Here is an 18873-nt window from a genome sequence, read left to right on the forward strand (position 1 = left end):
CATCCCCAAACTCAAAGCCTTAGCCCAGGTGTTTGCCTCTGCCTACAATCCTTCCCCCAGATCTGCAGGCCATCAAGCTGGCCAATCAGGTCCCAATCAGAGGTTATCATTTGGGAAGGACTTCTCTGACCCCGGCGGGGAAATTCACTGCCTGCCCCACTCACCTCTGCATCACAGGACCTCATACCGCCCTGTTTCACTTTCTTCATCAAACTTTTCATTCCCTGAAACTCTTTTTCAAGTACATTGTTCTTTCATTTTGTTGCTTCTTTGCCTGCCTCCCTCTTACTAGGATGAAGGTTCCTCTGGGACAGGGACTTGTCTGTGGCTAGGATGCTATTGCTTATAATACGGCCTGGGATGTAGTAGGTGATCAATAAATACTTACTGAAAGTATGAGGAGAAAAATGGTCCTGAATTGACATGGCCCACGGGAGTGTGGAAATCATGGGACTTCTTTGAGGTCCTCTGATCAGGAATAAACTAATTTTAACTAGCCCTCCAAGGGGTCTTCAAGTAACATCTGGTTTGTGTATGTACTAAATTATACCTTACCTCATTGCAAAGGAATTTGTGGGCCTTTTCAAAGATACACAGAATACGCTATTTTTTTTTTAAAGGAAATAGTGAATATGGAGAAGAAATAAGCATTGAAAAAGTAAGATAATATGATGGCAAGATTAGCAATTAGAATACATATCACAAATTTCTTTCTTCCTTGCCAGGACTACAAAGTTGACTTTGAACTTATTAGTTAATGTAGCGACATCTACACTAATGTCCTTTTAAAAAAGAAAAAAAGTGTAAAACTTTATTTACCGAATTTTTACCTCTTAGCCATGAGTCAGAACAACTATGCCTACACTAAATGTGCTTCAAATTAATTTTGCTAACCTTAGTTATAGCACTATGATTTGTTGCAATCAATATTTATTGAACATCTGTACTCAAAGGGTTCATGCATTCCAACCAACTCATGTGCCTTCCTCATGTGCTGCCCTAATAACCTGGTAGGATTCTGACCACTCAAAACATTTATGGGGAGGAGAACCTGCAGGAAAGATCATTGACAAGCCCCCTAGGTGATGCAGATCTGACATGGCTTATTTTTAACCAGTAGAAAATTCTTTCTTGAGCTTAATTAAATAGAGTTTAATTAATAATTCTGAGGTTCATTTTCTTCATCTGCTTTCTGGGCTCACTTTTCCAGAATAAAGCCCCTCCACTGGTTTAACTTTTTTCTAAAATTAACAGATTTTCAAAAATTTTGCTCATCTCTTTTTCTCTGGAAACTTTCCATATTCTCCTTTTCTCTCCCCCTTTCCCCCTCTCTCTGCTACACAAACATTTTCGAAAGGCAGAATAGCATAGTGTTGAAAGCATGGGTCATGGACTATTGGTCAGGTTGCTTAATATTTTTGTGACTCAGTTATCTGTTTGCAAAATTGGTGATGATAAATTCACCTACTTCCCAGGCTAAGTGTGAGGATTAAATGTGTTTGTAATATAAAGTGCTTAGAACAGAGCCTGGTACATGGCAAGCATTCTGTGAACTTTATGATTACATTCTAGTCCCCTTCAAAGTGTCCCCCCCTTTCCTATGTCCCCCAGCAGAAACTACATCTATTCCTATTGTCTGCTATGTCTCTGAACGTTAGTGAAATTCCTTTCCCCCCTTCTTTGCTTGGAGAACTCCTATTAATCCTCCAAAACTAAACTGAGGTGTTTCCTTCTGCAGTAAATCTTTCTTAATTGACACAGCCAACTCCTCCCCTGGGCTTCTGGAGTAGCCAGTGTACCCCTCACTATAACACCATTTAGAATGTTGTGATGTGTTAACTCTGTTTTCTTCTCTGTCTCCACAAAGGATTGTTGAAACAAGGCTGGAACTTGACCCTTTGTGTCTTCAATATGTAGCACATTGCTTGCTAAATAGTGGTTGCTCAGTTCAAGGTTGGCTGAACTAGAATGAGTACAGAACTGATCCCATGGGGGAAAAAAATCAACCAACAAAGTGACAGCATCACATTTCTTGGATGTTCCATCCTTAAGTATTCTTGCTTTTCTGGTTGGGACTAAAATAAACTATGTATTTGTATTATTTATCATTTAAATATATTAAGAGTTAACTCATCGTAACAGGAGACAAAGTCTTATTTTCCTTGCAAAACACATTTTGGGAAAGTGGTGTAAGTGTTGGACCCTTTATTGGGCCCTGGATTCAAAACCCACCTCTGCCCCTTCTAGCTGTGAAATTTGGGGCAGAGTATTAACTTTCCGGAACTTTGCTATTCGTATCTGTAAAACTGGCATTGTGATGCTTGCTTTGTCTCCTGCTCAGATTTATTGTGAAGACCAGTGATGACAGTAGATATGTGTTTTTAGAACAGCATATCATCCCTCTGCAGATGTGGGATAGTATGTTATTTTTGCTGAAATCTTGGCATCTAGATTTAGCCACCTATCTAACAGGGTGGTGGAAAGCTATTCTGGTTGAAAGGTTAACCAGAGATAATATTCCTTTTGAATCAAGATTCAACTGTGAAGCAATTTGCATTTTTGTATTTTCAGTTATACCATTTCATTATATGTTAAGAGATGTTCCAATATAGTTTACATAAATCCCTGCCGTGGAAGGCAGGGTGTTAGTGCATCCCAAATCCTTAGTAGCTCTGTAGGGAATATTGAGGGTTCCTAGGGCAGAAGACGACTATATAATTTTACCAAAGGAAGGTGGAGGCAGGGCTGGAGAGTCGGGGCAAAGTTTGCACACTCCAAACAGAGGGCTGTGTGAATTATGACTATTTTTACATGGCAACTGAACCATGAAAACTTTAGACATAACAATTTGTTGGCCAGATGATGTCGACATGCCAGTCCTTTAATTTTTCTCTGCTGCTTTCTTATTTTACTGTGATGATAACAAACAAAACCACAGCACTTCCACAAGAAACCAGAGCATCTCCATGAATAACTAACAGACTGCATACAGTTTTCCAGTGAATTTTCAAAGCCAAACGTGGGTTGGCTTTTGTATATAAATTGCCAGTGCGCCTTTTCCATTCTGGTGGGAGCTCTCTGAAGGGAACATTACAGCTGTGATGAATAACAGTCTCTCTAAAGAAGCTGGCATGAGGCATGTATTTCATCCCACTGAGTGGAACACTGTGCCTATCGCCAAATGTGCTGAGTCTCCCACCATTAAATAAATATATACATATGTCACTTGGCTTTGTTTCCAACTTCCAAGTCTTGGGATCTATAGAAATCAAGCACTTTATTACTATTAATAATATTACAGTTATAATAGATGCAAAACCAAGGAATTGTGCTTTGTCCTTAGATGGTGACTTTGAAATGGATTAAATTTCCCATTGCTCATTACTTATTACTTAGAACATCCTTTAACTCCTCATTTACCACTATACTAAATGATAATATTGTAATATAAATCATCTCTTTGCAGCCAATATTCTAATTAATGTAATACCATTTACCTCATGGGATAACAATAGTTAACATTTCCTATGTGACAGGTAGTTTTCTAATTATCACTATCCTCATTTTACAGATGAGGAAACTGAGCTTTAGGAAGGTTAAGTGATTTCTCTATTGTTGCATTGGTAGAATCTAACTGAGACCACTACTATGTTCTAATGATTCTCCATAGAAGTAAAGCATAAAAGTGCTGTTTGATTTTTTTTTTCCCAAGTAGTGGCAGGATCATAACCATTTCCATGTAAAGTTTTTTAGATATAACACTCATCAGTTATCTCTCAACGATTATTGTCATGATGCTTTTTTTAAAAAATGCTATTTAAAAAAATAACTCAGGGTATTGGTTAGAATCAAATAAGAAAGTATGGAGGTAAATAGAAAATTTTCTGTTCCTTTAAAAAAACTGTATTAGATGTAAATTTTTATTTTAGGATAACATCACCTAGTCTTTGGATTATTTCTACAAACTTTGATCTGTCTGACCCCTCCCTCTCCCCCCAACTCCTAATCTGAAGAAGCCTACAGAAACCGTAATTCAATGGCTCAGCTCCTAGCTGCACATCCACCCCATCTCCTTACTTCCAGCAACTGTGTACCTATTGCCTATGGAACCAAATCCAAAATCCTCATTTCAAAGCCCTCAAAAATGGGCTTTGTCGTACTTATCCATTCTTATTTCCCACAAGAGGTCAATATCTATCCTTATTCTCAATCTAGAAAGACTCCTCTGTCCTTTAGACACTGCTTATTCCTGACTCCACACCTTTGATTATGCAGTTTGTGCACTATGAAATATTTACCCCTAACATGTGATAAAGCTTTAAGACCTATTTCTTCTTTGAAACCAACTATTCTAGCCCATGTTGTTTTCCCCTGATCTTTTTTCTAGTCTATGTAGAGTTATTAACATTTGAGCTATCAATTATTTCTTATTTGCCAACAGGTAAAGTTTGGGGCTATCAAACTGTCTCCTTAGGGACAGGTCTCACTTTACGTTTTCTCTTGTATCCTCTAGAATATTCAACACAATGCTGAGAAAACATTAGGCATTCCATATATACTTACTGAGTAATGAAAACTGGAATTAATTAACTTAGATTTTAAAATCTTGGGTTTCTAATTTAAAAGGCATTAACTTTATAACTTTATTTAAATAATGTCTAAAACAATCTGAATGTACAAGAGGAAGTATCAAGTTACATAAGGAATGATACAGCCACATAATGGAATACTATGCAGCCATTTAAAATATTTTTTTTTCTTTTTCTTTTTTTGTCTTTTCTAGGGCCGCACCTGTGGCATATGGAAGGTCCCAGGCTAGAGGTCTAACTGGAGCTGTAGCTCCCGGCCTACACCACAGCCACAGCCACAGCAACTCAGGATCTGAGCTGCATCTGTGACCTACACCACAGCTCACGGCAACACAGGATCTTTAACCTGCTGAATGAGGCCAGGGATCAAACCCATGACCTCATGGTTCCTAGTCAGATTCGTTAACCACTGAGCCATGATGGGAACTCCTAAAATACTTCTTGAAAAAATACCATGATGTTAAATGTTTCACAATATATTGGTAAGTTAAAAAAATGTAAAAAGAATGTATGGAATAATCCAAATTTAGGAACGAAAACCCTGACATCAACAGGATATTAAAAAGTACTAACCATAAAAGAAAAGACTAATAAACCGGACTTTACAAATAGCTTCCATTCATGGAAAGACACCTTTAACAGATAATAAAAGCAAGCCTGACAGAAGACTCAATCCAAAATATATGAAAGAATTCCTACAAAAGAGAAGACAACACCATTTAAATGGTAAGCAAAAGGCTTGAACAGGCAAAGAGAAGATAACCAAATGTCAGTTTCAACATTGATGTTGAAAAAGTGCCCAACATCATTTGTAATCAGCGAAAGCAAATAAAAACCATAATGAGATACCAGTACATACCCACTGAATGGCTCAAATTAAAAAAAAAAAAATTGATAATACCAAGCTTTGGTAAGGATATGAAGCAAATGGTACTTTTTTTTTTTTTTTGGTCTTTTTTATCTTTTCTAGGGCTGCACATGTGGCATATGGAGGTTCCCAGGCTAAAGATCTAATCAGAACTGTAGGCGTCGGCCTATGCCATAGCCACAGCAACTTGGGATCTGAGCCACGTCTGCAACCTACACCACAGCTTATGGCAATGCTGGATCCTTAACCCACTGAGCAAGGCCAGGGATCAAACCTGCAACCTCACGGTTCCTAATTGGATTCGTTAACTACTTTGCCATGACAGGAACTCCTTTTTTTTTTTTTTTTTTTTTTTTTTGCAAATGGTACTCTTAAATGTTACTACAGTGAATGCAAATTGCAACTATCATCCCATTCCATCAGCCACACTCCAGTCCATCATAAATGCCTTTTTATCTACTTACTTTTCTTTCTTTTTTTTTGCTTTTAAGGGCTGCACCTGGGGTATATGGTAGTTCCCAGGGGTCTGATCAGAGCTGTAGCTGCCAGCCTATACCACAGCCACAGCAATGTGAAATCCAAGCCATGTCTGTGACCTACACCACAGCTCATGACAATGCTGGATCCCTGACCTACTGAGCTAGGCCAGTGATAGAACCCTCATCCTCATGGAACTAAGCAGATTTGTTTCTGCTGTGCCACAAAGGGAACTCCCATTTACTTACTTTTCTGAAGAACTTCCAGAGATCTTTGACCTACTCAAAAGATGTTGGTCTTGTACTTTCCTTCCCCCTCTTTCTGGGACTTCACATCACCATTTCCTCATGATGGATTCCTCGTTTATTTGATTCAATGACTTCCTATTTCTTAGTTCATTCCCTTTTTTGTTGTTGGTATATATATTCTTCAATACTTTCCTAAGAAAACATAGACAAGAGTTAAATTTTTGAGACCTCTTAGAATTGTGATAGCATCTTTCTATTGTCTTCTAGTATCTAGCATCGTGTTGATAAAACTGCAGCCATTTTGATTTTTGTTCCATTAAATGGAACTTGAAAGAAATAATCAGCAGAAGCTTTAATATTTTTTCTTATCCCTGGTGTTCTAGAATTTTTAACATCATAATTATCTATATCTTTTTTCCCCCTTTTTGACCGCCCCACAGCATATGGAGTTTCCAGGCCAGGAATTAGATCCAAGCTGTAATTATGGCAACACTGGATCCTTAAACCACTGTGCCAGGCCAGGGATCGAACCTACATCCCAGTACTCCAGAGATGCCACCAATCCCATTACACCACAGCAAGAATTATGGTATACTAGAATTTTAAAATGATTTACCTTAGAGTTTGCCTCCTCCCTCCCCCATTCCCACTATGATGGACTTCCTGGGGTCCATCTCTTTCCATCTAAAACTCACAGCCTTCAATTCTGGAATATTTCTGTACAATATCCTCCTTTTCCTATCATGCATCCTTTGAATTAGATGTGGGTATAAGACATCCTGAGATATTTTTTCCTTTTTCACTTTTCATTTACTTCTTTTTGTTTTACTTGTTGATTGCCTTGACTTTACTGAAAATTTCATTTTTGGCTATTATATTTTTAATTTCCACAAGCTCTTCCTTGTTATTTAATTATATCCTTTTCCCCAGGTTTGATTTTTTTTTCCCCTGCCTGTGGCATACAGGAGTTCCTGGGTCAGGGATTTAACCTACGCCACATGAGTGACCTGAGCCACAGCAGTGACAATGCTAGATCCTTAACGTGCTGAGCTATCAGGTTAACTATGGGTTTGATTTTTTTTTTAAATGGATACAATAGCCTTTCTTTTCTCCCACAAGATATTAATTCTAATTGTTTCAACATTTTCTTCTGTTCTCTATATTATCTACATCCTTTTAGCCTGTATATTTGTTTTGGGGTCACTTTCCTTCATGTTGGAAGATTTTCTCAATGCTAGTGATTCTTGGCTTCTGTTCATATTTTAGAGTGAGGAATTAAAACATGCAAACGTTCTGGGTCTATGAGCAGTGTGTATCACCTAGTGGGCTTCTTCGTAGAAGAAAAATGGCAAATTTTAATTAAAAAAAACTATGTCCTGAAACGATTTCCAAGGAAAAAGTAACCCATTCAATACCAAAAGATATGAAAATTTTGCTCATGAAAAAAATAACTGGGCAAATGCAGAAGGAAATTATTTAATTTTAAAACTAGTTTAACTGTAATTGCAGAGAAAAAGTAATAGATCCTCAGTAAAGTGGGTCCATAGTTTATAACAAAGCACAAGAGCTCTTGGTTCTGAACAGACAAACAGAGCTCCTTGTAAAGAAACTGTTAAGAAAATGAATCTGACAGAATATTTAAAAATTTATTGATGTCTGATGGAAATTTTTGAAAAACACAATTTAGAGACAGTTCTATTAATACAGTATATACTTCCTCACAGTTTTCTTTCCATTTCCTTTATTTTATTTTATTTTTTTTTGTCTTTTTGCCATTTCTCGGGCCGCTCTCGCGGCACATGGAGGTTCCCAGAGTAGTCGACTGGCCTATGCCAGAGCCACAGCAACACAGGATCCAAGCCGCGTCTGCAACCTACACCACAGCTCATGGCAACGCTGGATCGTTAACCCACTGAGCAAGGGCAGGGACCGAACCCACAACCTCATGGTTCCTAGTCGGATTCGTTAACCACTGCACCACGACGGGAACTCCCCATTTCCTTTATTTTTAACCATCTTTCAAAAATGTCCATTTAAAAGCACCCTAGCTCCTTATGAGTTCTATGGGTTATTGGTTTTTTTCTTTTTGAAATGGTTTCATTTCACCAGTAACTAAAACTGGAATAAACCAAAAGAAGTAGATGATAAAAATATTCCTCAAAGCTGTTTTTCGAAGTTCATGGCGCAGGAACCATGAGGTTGCGGGTTCGGTCGCTGGCCTTGCTCAGTGGGTTAAGGATCTGGCGTTGCCATGAGCTGTGGTGTAGATCACAGATGAGGCTTGGATCCAGCATTGCTGTGGCTCTGGCGTAGGCCAGTGGCTACAGCTCCAATTCAACCCCTAGCCTGAGTTTTCAGGAGTTCCCGTCGTGGCTCAGTGGTTGACGGATCCGACTGGGAACCATGAGGTTGTGGGTTCGGTCGCTGGCCTTGCTCAGTGGGTTAAAGATCCAGCATTGCCATGAGCTGTGGTGTAGGTTGCAGATGCGGCTCAGATCCTGTGTTGCTGTGGCTCTGGCATAGGCCGGCGGCTACAGCTCTGATTAGACCCCTAGCCTGGGAACCTCCATATGCCACGGAAGTGGCCCTAGAAAAGGCAAAAAAAAAAGCTGTTTTTCATGTCTTACTAGCAGAAAGTCTTCAAAACAGAATTCTTAAGTTTTCCAGTATATATTGAATTCACTGAGATACTCAAAGGAAGTGAAATTTGTTAATGTCAACAAAGCTTCATAAATTCACTTTCATGTATTTGCCATTAAATCATTTTATTATAATACCCTCATTAATTCATCATTTTTTTTTGTCTTTTTAGGGCTGCACCCCCAGTATATGGAGGTTCCCACAATAGGGATCAAATCAGAGCTACAGCTGTTGGCCTATGCCACAGCCCCAAAAACATGGGATCCAAGCAGTATCTGAGACCTACACCTACACCTTAACCTACCTAGGAGTGCCAGGGACTGAGCCCACATCCTCATGAATACTAGATGGGTTCATTAACCACTAAGCCATAACAGGAACTCCTAATTCATCATTCTTTTTTCCCGCTCTTTATATATTATCATTACTTATTGGTGACCCCAAGAGGTGAAACTACCGTCGGTCTTTGTTGTTTGCTAGCTCTCCTGTCTGATTTATTCGAGAGAAGGAAGCAGAATCTTACAAATGGTGACTGCCTGACTTCACACAGGTGCTTAGAGAATGGTTCATGATTAATGAGAGCCTCATTTTGAAGGGAATTACTTGGCTGGTTTTTTTACAGCTTGACTCTCTGCCCAGTGAGGTAATGGCAGAAAGTTTTCATTTACTTTAAAGATGATTCCTTGTATATTATATCAGAAAGGAGCTGAGGGTTGCAATTTAACTTGTAAGATATAATCTGAAATATTAAAATGGAAAAAGTGCAGCCAACAGACAAATTGAAATGGCAGGGGAATTAAGTACAGCTGTGGACAAAGTCATCCTGGTTCATGTAGTGCTCTGAGCTCCACCTTAGACTCACCGAGGGAGCTTTTAAACAAATACCCCAAAGTGGGCTCCATTCCAGATCTAGTGAAACAGGCCTTGGAATCTGCATATTTTAAAGTTTCCCAGGTGATTCTGGTACATTATGAGGATTGAGGACAAGATGCATTACACAGTGAATAGGAATAATTAAGCTCCCTCTGTTTTCCCAGCTCTGGGTCAGACACACCATGGGAGAAGGTACAAAGACAGAAGGCATGGCTTTCTGGAGGTTTTCTATCCTATCTGAGACACAAGCACAAATGAAGATAATTGAGCGCATAAGGCAAAGTATAGTGAGGAGGGTACTATGCATACAGGGATTCTGGGAAGGAATACACTTGTGTGTGTGGATAAGGAAGAGGCTTCTCAGAAAAAGCACTGAGTTAAGGCTTTGTGGTGAGCCAGAGGAGGGCATTCACTGCAATGAGACAGAAAGCAAGGGAAGGAGCATGCTTAGGGTATGAAAATACTGAGCAGATTATCCCATGGTTGTGCCTGTGGGTTGCCCGGCTCTGTCCCCATCACCACCCTCCACTGGGCACTTTACATCTGTCTTTACCATAAATCCTCAGTGAAGAATCCTTTCAGATAAATAAACTGGGCCTCAGAGATATAAGAAACCTGCTCAATATCTACTTCCCTCTTCCGCCAGAGTATCCAGGTGACCTGATCCAAAGGGACAGAGGAGGAAGGAGGGAACACCTGTTATCCATAGCTGTGATACCAGGCAGAGAGAGTTTGCAGGGTCAAGGTGGAGAGCGGGAACAAATTGCCATTTAATGCAAGAGAATCTGAGGCACTTGTTAGGAACCCAGGTCAAGGTGACCAGTGTCACCAGAATCAGGGCAGAAGGTCAGGAGTTGACCCGGTGCAGCACTGGAGACAGGTGGCCCTTCCTACAGCTAGGCATTTCTGTGCTCCTGGAGGCAGGCTTGTGTATGAAGCAGAAAGTTCTGACATAGCCCTCTGGATGCCACAAATATTCTGTAACCTAAAAAAATTAGCATCCAAGGTTTTTTATATTGTTATGTAAAAATATTGTATTATTTTTAAGCAATATGCACCTCAGGCTGCCTCACCTCATACCTGACCCCCAGAGCTAAAAGGACACATTTTGGCACCTGGGACAAACAGCAGGAGATGTTCTCCTCCAAATCAATTTTATAATTCATGATATGGCTCACAGATGGGCATTATTAACAGTGCACACCATCTGGCGGCTTCCCACTTTAAACCATTACTCTTGCTAAATAGATGTTAAGCTTTCAAAATCATTACTTAACAAATTTTTGTGTCCTCTAAATCTCAGCACCTTAGGGCCAAACCTTTTCCCATGCTTGACCCCTGGGCCACCCCTCCTCCAGCCAGGAGTGGTATGACTTGGGCATGGGGTGAGGGTATGTTGTGTTCATATATTGGAATGAAAACAGCTAAGAACTTCAAGCTTTTTAGGCTCATGAAAGAACGTAAAAAAAGTCTTAGTGTACATGGCATCCAAGAGGCCATGTCCAAACAGTACAGATCCTTTGTGTGATATGATGAATCCCCTTTAGGAACCCAGAAGGGACAAGAGACTCATGGAATCAAAGCAACCAAAAGCCATAGATGTAATCTGAGTTTAGTATATGTGATTCCCGAACTAAAAGTTTCTTTCCACCATATTTCCATCCTGGCTGCCCAGATACCATGTGCACTGCAAAGAAACATCAGCTATAATACTTGTCCTCCATGAGCTTTCACTTCAGCTGTCCTAACAGGGATGGAATATATAAGAATATAAATTATGTCTTGCTAGTGTCTGATTAAAGCCAAACAAGATGAGAGGACATTAGGTGCTAAAGTAAACTAATTCTCCAGTAATTCTGTTTGGAATTTACTGATCTAGATTATTAAAGACTGAATTTTCATTTCTATGATTTATTTTTTAACATTTGCATTTTTTGAACAGGTATTATAGGCATATGACTAAATATTTAAAGGATACAAAACTATGCACAGTGACTAGTAAAATTCTTATCTTTTTCAGTCAGAAAACAAAATTCACCTCCAGAAGGTTCAAATTCAGAGATGTTAATAAAAGGAACACTCACAGAGGTATATGTAGGATTTAGGGGATTTAAAAAAATGGGGAAATGGAGGCCCCAGAGACTAGCAACAACTGAAGAAGGAAATGGTGTTAGTAGAACCCAGTGAGAGCTGGAGCTAGTTGTGTTCCAGATACTGCAACAAAGTGGGGAGAGAGCATGGAAGAAATCTCTTAGTCTTTCTCCCCACCCTGAGGTCTCCTGCTGGTGCCACTGACCAAATCCAAAGGGAAGTCAACCATGAAGGGTAAGTGGGTGATGGAGGCTGTGGGACACAGACTTCCTGAAAAGAACAGAGTAGAGAAAGGAAATGAGCTGAGGTATTGTTGGGATTGGGGATAGACCCAGAGAACAATCAATATAACACCCCTAACCCTCAGCCTCCAAAAGGCAACAGCTGTTCTTTTGTTATATTATACAAAGGGACAACTATTATACAACTATTATATTTTTAAGAATCATCCAGAAATAGTCTTTACATATATAAGCTATAAATGCATATGCCAGTTCATTTTCTACATAAATGGCACTGAATCCTTCCCTTGCTTTCCCTTGCTTCCCCTTGCCATTTAGTCTTATATTGGGACCTTTGAACATCTATGGAACTACCTTGTACTTGGAGACTGGAAGTTCTAAAAGTGCGGTCTCCAGACATGCAGCAACAGCATGACCTGGAACTTGCTAGAAATACAAATTGGTTAGAAACTCTGGCAATGAGGCTTGACAACCTCTATGGATCATTCTGATGCACACTACAGTTTGAGAACCAGAGTTCCAGACTTTCTGAATGAGGCTGGTCTTATCTGATCAAGGCTGCTTACATGTCAATGTACCTGAGGAATCCGTGAACAGAAAACCACGTTATCAGGCTCTCAAGGCCATGTTTCTCCACTGTACCTATCAGTGAGAAAAACAAAAGGCATTAAGTATTGATTCAGTATCTGATATCAGCTCTTAATACAAACCAGAACCCCAAAACAGCATGGAAAGAAGAGGCTCACTCTCTTCCTCCTGACACATCCTTTTCCATCTTTTTGTATTTTTGGTTCTTTGGACATAGGCACTGTGTTTTAATATGTTTGGTTGATGCAATACAAGCTAAATATAGTCATGGAGACAGACCATCACCACATGCTTAGGGTTGGCATCTGCTTGGAATCCACAACTATGAGAATCACTACCCACCCTAGTCCCTTAGGGCACTCCCTCAAGAGGGCTCAGCTAAGCATTGCTCAGCTGCTGTTTAATGTGGGTCAAACACTTACAGTATATAAGGTAATGGCTCACACAGAAGATAGGCACCTTGTCCTTTAGAAGTTTGCAAACCAGCCTGGGTCTTGGGAGGTACTTATTGGGTTGTGACCCTAAAACCCTCTATGTGCCTTGGTTCCCTATCTGTAGAGTGGTAGTGATATAAATGACAGGGCTGCTGGCTTGCACAACTCCCTGAAGCACCACTCAGGCAGAATATGGTGTGAGTAGTACCCACCCTGGAGGGTGGGGGATGAATGAATGATTAAATAAGGATCCCTTCTCCTGGTGCCTACAACTAGGCTGAGAAGTTCCACTGTGTGGCAATGAACTGTGGCAGAAAGTGCACTTTCAGTCAGGCAGTCTGAGGTTAAGTCCAGGCTACCTTCCTTTCTCAAAATTTTGTGACTTGTGCCAGTCACATAATACTTATGGCATGTAATACATATTTGTGGAAAGGATGAATATATATTTATGACTCCTAGCTTCTCACTTTATATAATAGGGACAATAATATAATTTATCTCAGGGATATATTAAGATTAATTGGGATTTAAATATTTTAACAAATGTTTTAAAAAGTCTGATACAATGGAAGGAATTCAATAGGTGCAATTATAGTAACTATGTCCCAGAGAATTATTTGAACACATCACAAAGATTCTGAACCTGGGGTAGCATGTCCTGAGTCAGACTCCAGAAATAGAACTGTTCTAGATGATTCCAGATTGAATTTTCACTTCCATAAGGAACTGCAAAAGCAAGGAACAGAGAAACATGAGTGGGTGCATGATCCTGGCTATATATGAGAGTCACATTGGGAGCTTCTAAAAATTGACAATTAAGTCAAATCCCCTGGTCATGGGTCTTAAACATGGGTAGTTTTTAAAACTGCCCCCGATGATTCTAATGCATAACCAAGAGACAGAACTCTGATTAATGGGTACCTACTACACACCAAGTGTTATGTTAGATGTTGGGCAAACACTATCTCCTTTAGTCCTCACAACAACTCTACATATTGTTTACTTTATCCCCATTTCACAAGGATCAAAGGTTAAAGAAACATCTCCAAGGTCTCAAACCAGTATGATGGATCCTAGCATGGAAACCTAACCTGGGACCATCTGACTTTGAGGCCAGTGCTCTTTTCACTGCTTTGTACTTACTATACCTGGAATGTTCCTGGTAAGAAGGGCATCAGAAAAGAGCATTAGGCCAGGGGGAAGGAGACAAGGGAAGGCCTCAGGGACCAGCTGAAGTTTGGTCATTGGGACAAGGCATAGCAATGTTGCTAGAATGGGGAGGTAAAGTCCAGAGTGCCCCATATTATTTCCAACTGGTCCCCCCACTGAGCTGAGGCTGGGCTTGCAGCAGGGTCACTGGCCCCTGTACAGATAGAACTCAGCAGGGTTGGATGGTATATGCCTGTACTTCCTCACATGGCAACGGGTCATTTATAGCAGAAAATATGGGGGTAGTTTTCCTTTCCAAATAAGTGGTATTTCTTGGTAATATGGCAAGAAAATTCCTAAGTGTCATTAATGAAGTTTCTAAATGTATTTCTAGCTAAGAAAGATTGGTTCTATGCAGTAATTGACAGCTTCTGAAGTGAACCAAATCCAAAATGCTTACAAAATTTCAGAGCTTGCATCCAAGACAAACTAGCATTCTTGCATATCTGTAATTGTGACATGGACTCAATTCTCTTTCAGTCTAGAGATTGAATTTTCACTGTGAATGCCACTATCCCATAACTAACTATAAAATGTGAAACCCAAAAACTTGAATGGAGGCAAACCCAGTATTTTATCTATGAAAGAATTCTATTTCCCCCCTTAAAACTACCTTCAAAAGCAATGTAGGGGCAGGGGGAAGCATGGAAACAGCATTTTCTTTTTTTCTTTTGTCTTTTTTTTACTTATAAATTCAAGTTCATTTGGTTCTCCTGAGCCCAAACCATACATCTGAGTTGGTTGGCCAGGGAATATTTCAATAATTGGATAGTCAAATATCGTGACCTTAGGGAATAAAATCTCTTCACAGACAACTTAGTAATCATATAAGCAGTTTGGACTACCTAGAATTTTTACAAATTACCATTAAATTATTAGGAAGTGACCTAATCTCTCCAAGAGTTTCCTCTTATGTAAATAAAAGGGGATGGGGGTGGGACTTCATAATATTCAGAGACCTTTCCAGGCCAGAAATTCCATGCCTCTCTGAAACTCTGATAGAACTGACTCTTTAAGTTAAAATTTTAAATAATGTTTTGTTTTTGTTTTTTTTTTCAGAAAATAAGTTATTTTTATTCACCAAAAGCCTGGTACAATAGAACCATTTCCCCCTATTTTGGGGGGCTACTTTGATAGCCTCTTTATAGGACAATTGATTTTGTAATATAACTTTCTATATAGGCAATATAAAGATGATTTAGTCTCCACTCTAGCATGGGTGATAGAAATTTTTTAAGAAAAGAAGCAAATAGCAGCAAAAATATTTTAGATTATACCAAGAGCAGTAAATGATCAAGAGAAAGACAAATTTCAGATAAAAGTAAGAAATGGATTCTTGGACAGCTTGAAAATGAAATTTAATAAGAAGTAAAATATCTGAAGTTCCTGTCGTGGCTCAGTGGTTAGCAAAGCTGACTAGCATCCATGAGGATGTGGGTTCAATCCCTGGCTTTGCTCAGTGGGTTAAGGATCCCATGTTGTCGTGAGCTGTGGTGTAGGTTGCAGATGCAGCTTGGATCTGGCATTGTTGTGGCTCTGGCATAGGCCAGCGGTTACAGCTTCGACTGGACCCCTAGCCTGGGAACCTCCATATGCTATGGGTGTGGCCCTAAAAGAAAAAAAAAAAAAAAAAAAAAGAAAAGTTAAATATCTGACCGCATTAAAAAAGATTTAAATGTCTTGCCAATTTGACACAAAGTACTGACATCAAATAAGAAAACAAAAATAATATGACACCACAACCTGGACCTCAGTAACAAACTAGTTAAGAGCGATCATTATTTTAAACATATTTAAGATTACGCTTAAATACCTAAGTGTAATCTTAAATATGCTAAGAAAACCTGAAATACTCTGAATGTTTTTTTTTTCTTTCTTAACTGCAGTGGCTGGCCTACACCATAACCACAGCAATGCAGGATCTGAGCCACCTCTGTGACCTATACCGCAGCTCATGGCAACACAGGATCCTTAAGTAACTGAGCGATGCCAGGGATCGAATCTGCATCGTTATGGATACTAGTCGGGTTCTTAACCCACTGAGCCATGATGGGAACTCCAATACTCTGAAATTTTATAGCTTCCCTAAGAAAGAAATTTAGGAGAAAATTTCCCAAATTTGATAACAATCCTAAAAATGTATATGACATTACCATTAATGAGGTATAAAACTTAAGAAAAACCTGCAAACCAACTAAAGTAATGTTTCTTAAACTAAGACTGGGCTCCAAGGTAGGGCTTAAAATGTAATACTGTGTATTAGAAACAGCAGAGACTTCAGAGCCAGTCAGACATGCATACAAACCCTAGGATGTTCTGCCACTTTCCATGAGGATGTGGGTTCAATCCCCTGGGTTCAATTTAGAATAACATATCTATATTGAATATATGTTTCTTGATGATTTTTAGGAGGCTAATAACCATCCTTTTAAGGTTCAGATTCCTCCTCAATAAAATTGTAATAAGTGATAGTTACATCAGAGAGTTACTGTGAATATTAAAGGAGAAACTATAAATATAAATAGTATAGAAGAGCATAGTAGATATCATTATTATTACTATGATTAATGAGATAGTCAAACTTCCTCAGCCACCTAGACACTCCCTCCACCGTGCACTATTTGGATTTTGAAGATAAATAATTATACTGAGAAAGCAAGACTGGAGTCAGGATGTACCAGAGGCTTCTTATGTCAGTAGTAGTGTGGGGAAGTTATAGGTGGGAAAATGTTGAGAACGACTGATGCTGAAAAAATAATTTAGAATAACATATCTATATTGAATATATGCTTCTTGATGATTTTTAGGAGGCTAATAACATCCTTCCTTTCTCTTCCAAGTTTGGAACCAGTTGAGAGGTAGACACAAAGTCACACAGATGGAGTTCAAAGTTAAGAATTCGCTACTCATAAAACTGGCTTAGAGGACAGAGCTTAAACATGTGGCACATGGATATTAACACACCACCTAATTTTAAGACTTTGCACGGTTTCCTCAAAAGGGCTGCACCACCACAGGCCATCCCCACAAGGACCCACTTCTCTAAGCTTACATGTGGAACTGCAGAGTCAGCCTTCCCCTGAAGCTGGGAGCATTGAGCTGAGCTGACTATGTTCAGTTCCTTTTCCCAAATGTACCATTAGCCCAGGTAGGAGAGAGTGAGAGACAAAAAGAAGCCCCTGTAAGGGAAATTGTCAAACACTTTTCTTCTTTCTCCTCCTGGGAAATGGGGTATTTGATCCATTCCTTCTATGGAAACCTAAGGGGAGGTAAGCAGGAAGTATCCCCCAAGCTAACATTTATCTTGGATCTACATGCTTTATGCTTACCTGGAACTGCTGGAATGCTTTATCAAATGAGAATGAAAGATAATTTTATTCTCTGCTTTTCATTCCTTTCTCTTGGTCTTAGGTATGAGAATTTTGTTGGGAAAGACTATACACAAAGAAAGTTATATAGATAGAAGATAGAGTATATATATTCTTGACTACTATAATGGATGTATGACTTACTTACTGTTACATAACAAATTACTCCAAACTTAGTGACTTAAAGTAACAACAAATACTATTTCACATTGTTTCTGCAGGCCAAGAATTGAGAAGAGGCTTAGCTAGGTGGTTCTGGCTCGGGATCTCTCATGAGGTTGTAGTTAAAATGCTATGTGGAACTTGCAGGGCTGTAGTCCTTTGAAGCATTTCTAGGGCAGGAAGATCCATTTCTAAGATGATTCACTTGCAGGGCTGTAGGTAGGAGGCTTTACGTCCTTGCCACATGGATCTCTCTCTCCTTAGAGTTGCTTAAGTGTCCTCATGACATGGCAGTTGGCTTCCCCCAGAACAAGTTGATCTAGGAGAAATCAAAGCAGAAGCTGCAAGGTATTTTATTACCTACCTTTGGAAGCTGCATTGTCATTTCTGCATATTTTTAGTTATATAGTTAGCTCTTTTCAAGTGTGAGGGGCCCATACAGGTGCATGAGGACTGGGAGGTGGGGATAATTAAGGTCATTTTAGAGGCTGGCTACCAGAGTGGGTCACTGACTGAAGAATGAATATTGTTTTGTTTACTTCTAACAAGAAAATAGTTGGTGATCTCTGAGAGGTATCAAAAATTCCATTGGTGATCTCTGAGAGGTATCAGAGCTACCTCTTACTCTCACCCCTAGGTAAAGTATTACTATCAGGCTTTTGTGAATATAGGCTGAGAAAAGGAGATACCAGGCAGGTTAGAACACCCTTTAAAGCACAAATGTAGCAGTGAAGACTACCTGTGTGGGCGGGATGGCACATGACTCTTAGACATTTTCTGAGCACTTACTTTGTGCTATGTATTATGGTTTACATATAGGATTACACTGTCTCCTTGCTTGTGAGGTGGGTCCTATTTTTATTTCTGTTTTATAGATATAGCAGCTCAGAAAAGTGAAGTGACTTCCCTGTAAATAGTGGAATTAGGATTTGATCTTGGATCGGTTGAACTTCAGATCAGTGCTTCTGAAACTAAGACATTCGAATCACCTCCACAGGTCCAGCTAAAGATTAGAGATGGTTTCAGTAGGCTTTGAGCAGGGCTGGGGTTCTGCCTATTGACAAGCCCTCAGGGACCTCAGTTT

The 18873-nt window shown here is 39.4% G+C and overlaps 1 long non-coding RNA gene across 3 annotated transcripts in view; it reads right to left on the reverse strand.

Annotated features, from left to right (window-relative positions):
- LOC102163150 (uncharacterized) overlaps nucleotides 1-18873 on the reverse strand; it is a 99370-nt gene that overhangs the window by 45819 nt on the left and 34678 nt on the right. The window contains exons 2-5 of one of the 3 annotated variants that reach the window (XR_014824186.1): nucleotides 17776-18108; nucleotides 13694-13776; nucleotides 12607-12670; nucleotides 6183-6374 (exon numbers count right to left, since the gene is read on the reverse strand). This is a non-coding gene — a long non-coding RNA (uncharacterized LOC102163150). Of the gene's footprint in view, nucleotides 1-6182; nucleotides 6375-12594; nucleotides 12671-13693; nucleotides 13777-17775; nucleotides 18109-18873 lie in introns of all 3 variants that reach the window. The other 2 variants (XR_014824188.1, XR_014824187.1) reach the window with 2 other exon arrangements.

The sequence above is a fragment of the Sus scrofa genome, chromosome 13 (assembly GCF_054392235.1).
Source record: "Sus scrofa isolate SSC_HxYL_T2T_F1_AM1 chromosome 13, Sscrofa_HxYL_maternal_Yorkshire_Landrace_v2.0, whole genome shotgun sequence".
Taxonomy (NCBI): domain Eukaryota; kingdom Metazoa; phylum Chordata; class Mammalia; order Artiodactyla; family Suidae; genus Sus; species Sus scrofa.